Genomic DNA, 4,233 nt, shown 5'->3' with positions numbered 1-4,233 from the left:
AAATGTTGTACACCAATGGAAGATTCTGGTGAAAAACACGATAACCAGGAACTTTAAATAAATAGGCCTGTTGGATAAAGGTTAAGTCTGATACTTAGCTGCACTCGAAAGCACTCTTCTATAATTTTTCTTTCTTTACTTTCCGGGGAATTCATAAAAACTCAGATTTAAGCCATGATTTCTGAAAGGGACCTGAATTCAATGAATGACGCCCATAAATACAGGCGTTCATTTATGAAAATCTTTTCAATGTTATCAATAATTACTACTGTAAATAATTATCATACATTCTCATGCAAAAACCTAAATAATCACGTACCAAATTACCCAGCCAATATAGAATCGAATGCCCACATGGTTAGTGAATACACTAAAGGGAGAATGAGCGGTCTCTGCGAATTTTTATATTCTATGTAACAGCTCTGTGCATCTTGCCTTACTTCTGCTTCTAGTGTTCCTCTAACAAGGGACTGTTAAAGAATATACACAACACAATGGTCACTGTCACATTCACAAGTTACACAAAAACACACACACAATATATATATATATATATATATATATATATATATATATATATATATATATGTATATGTATATATATATATATATATATATATATATATATATATATATATATATATATATATATTATCGAGCAGATATATATAGATAAAATTTTGAAATCTTGATGCAAAAAATAAAGAGATTTTTCATTACCACTTACACTATAAACACACACACAATATATATATATATATGCAGATATATAGTAAATAAAATTTTGAAATCTTGCTGTAAAGTAAGAAATTTTCCATTACCACTGACATTATAGACATCATCAATCGAATAGGTGTATATATATATATATATATATATATATATATATATATATATATATATATATATATATATATATATATATATATATATATATATAGATATATATATATATATATATATAGATAGATAGATAGATAGATAGATAGATAGATAGATAAATAGATAGATAGATAGATAGATGCATAGATAGACAAAAGCTTGAAATTTTGAGGCAAAAGCAGGAGACTTTTCATTACCACTGACAATGTAGACATCATTAATCGACCTTTTAAATGATTAACATCTTCAAGATTCATGAATCTCTTTCTATCTGGGTTGAATATACTGATTTTACTATTATACCATATTTGCGTGCTTTCTACCTTTCCTGTCTCTATCCCACTCTGTCACTGAAATAAAATAAAAAAAAAATGATTCTGGACCAGGCACTTGCATTCCAATTTAAAATCTTCCGTCTCTCAACTTCCTTTCCTCCTGCCTCTTTTCAAATCCCCTTGAATTCCCGGTAAAAGAAAGAACGATAATGAGGTTGAGTAATCTTCTCCGCCTTAATCTTTAATCACAATTTCCCGTCCTTATTTTCTAAGCCCACAATTTTATATTCAAATGCGGAGAGAGGAACGGGAGAGGAAAACAACTCTGCTATGGGAGTTCTTGTGGTAATTTTTCACCCATTCATATTTTCTAAATCTCTCTCTCTCTCTCCCTCTCTTGCTCTGTTTAACCTGCATCATATCCATAAATACACGCGCATGTATTTTCAGACATTTTCCAGCTCGATCCATTTGCGTTTCATAAATCATAAAACACCGAGTTTGCATTAAGCTATTTATAATATATTTATATTATACATAAACATATATATATAATATATATATACATACACTCCTATATAGATACATTTTATATATATATAAAATGTGTGTCAGTGTTTGCGTGTATGTGTATGCATACGTCCCAAAACTGCATTACTACGAAAATATTACGAATGAACAAAAACGACGATGAGAAGCATTTGGAACAATGAGCAGATACGGTCCCTCGTCCGGTGGTATCTTTCAATACATCCAAAACTGTTGCATATTCAAGAACCAAGAATCAAAGGGAAGGAGATGGAAGCAGGTTCGGTGAAGAAAAGCCCCCTGCCTAATTTCTCCAGCACTCCAGTATGCACTTTTCTTATCCCAAAAATTCTCACTATTTCCTTGTTTGAATTTTTTTCCCATCTTAGAAATCCACGACTTTAATATCAGAAGAATGTTATATATTGTTAAAACAGGCAAAACAGCGCAGTCTTTATTTAGAGACTGAAGGGAAAGTTAATGACTACAGTTTCTATAAACATCAAATAAAAATTACTCTCAATACTCTTTCTGCAACTACACTGTATGCATAAGAAATATACATATCATTACGTGTGTATGTGTATGTATATGTGTGTGTATATATATATATATATATATATATATATATATATATATTATATATATATAATTTATATATATATATATATATATATATATATATATATATATATATATATATATATATATATATACATATATACATATATATACACACCTACATATATATATCGATAGATAGCCAGATAGATAGATAGATAGATAGATAGATAGATAGACAGAAAGACATAGATAGACATATACAAAAACACACACACACGCACAAATATATACTAACAACGGGATCCCTTACCCCCCGCCCCACAAGAGTACGACTAAGAGGAAAAATCAACATTGTCAAGTTCATCCTTGAACATTCGATTTGAGGAAAAACCCACGGAGCAAAAAAAAAAAAAAAAAAAAAAGAGTTCCAAAAATTAACAGCTTTAAATACCTGTACATAATGACCCATCAGCAACGCGTCATCATGAACTGCCCACCGCATCTTTTTCCTCGGAACTTACCCTCGTGCTACCTGGATATAAAGACCCTTCCTATCCGACGCCTATTTTACTGCACCTCCTTCCTAAGAACGCTTTCCACGCATCTTTCTTCCGCCATTCTTTCCACGCGAAAATCCCCTTCGAAATACTCTTATCCATCTTTTTAATAGTGTCTTTATGATTATTTTTTATTTTTCATCCTTTCTATTATTCTCTACAGTCTCTTCCTCAGACACTGATAAATTTCGTATGCTTTAAATTTATCCTTTTTAATATTCTCTATCGTCACTTCCTCAGACACTCATATTATATTCCATATGCTCTATATAACTCCCTTTACACCGATATAATTCATAATTCGGTCACTTAAATTCTTCCAGCATTCACACTAAAAGTCTAATTCCCTACGATTCTAATCAAGGCCCTTGATTCTAATTACATCATGATACTTGTAGATGCTATAAATATTAGGAATTCTTATGGGCTATTGTATTTTTTTCTATATTACTGCTTAAAAGCATTTATTGAATTTCTAATGTCCTTATGATGATAATAATAATAATAATAATAATAATAATAATAATAATAATAATAATAATAATAACAATAACATTTCGATTGCATCAAAGGTGGTTGTATCAAATTAAACCATTTAATAACATCGTTATCCATCTACGGTTTTTATAATTTGACAAATATTTTAAAGACACTTATCAGATTAATATCGAATTGAATTGAACTGAATAGAGATCTCAGGCCAAAGACCAAGCACTGGGACCTATGAGGTCATTCAGCGCTGAAACGGAAACTGACAGTAAAAGGTTTGAAAGGTGTAACAGGAGGAAAACCTCAAAGCAGTTGCACTATCAATCAATTGTTAGGAGAGGGTGGAAAGTAAAATGGAAGAAGAGAATATGAAAGGAAGTACAGTAAAAGGAACGAAATGGGTTGCAGCTAAGGGCCAAAGGCACGCTGTAAAGAACCTTGAGTAATGCCTACAGTGCACCGCATGAGATGCACTGACGGCACTACCCCACTACGGGGCAGCTCAATATCGGATACTTTTTTTTTTTACGATGGCGTCGCCGAATGGCATAAACAACTTGTACTTCCAATATTACCATTTCCTGGAAAACGAGAGAAATCAAACTACGCTTGACCGGCGTTTTAGAAATGGTCCAATGCTTTGAGGTGCAATAAGATTGAGAAACGGGCGCTGTCTAACAAATAAAATACCATTACAATTTGTTTGGTGTTATCTATATTGAGACTGATATAAGTACACAAAATTGTGTTCTTTTAGGAACCCTAAAAGTAAGCCGCTGTCATAGCCATTTGAGTGAAGTTATCGAGGGACCATGGGGTGCCTTCATAGCAAATTTCACGAAAATCAAATAAAAAAAGTTATTTAAATAATAAGAAACTTCTTATAATAACGACAATAAGGAAAAATCTGTCAACCTTATTATAGAAATAGTGAGGCT

This window comes from Macrobrachium rosenbergii, chromosome 20 (assembly GCF_040412425.1).
Source record: "Macrobrachium rosenbergii isolate ZJJX-2024 chromosome 20, ASM4041242v1, whole genome shotgun sequence".
NCBI classification, from domain to species: Eukaryota; Metazoa; Arthropoda; class Malacostraca; order Decapoda; family Palaemonidae; genus Macrobrachium; species Macrobrachium rosenbergii.
The sequence above is the reverse complement of the archived record's forward strand: the minus strand, read 5'-3'. Positions refer to the sequence as shown.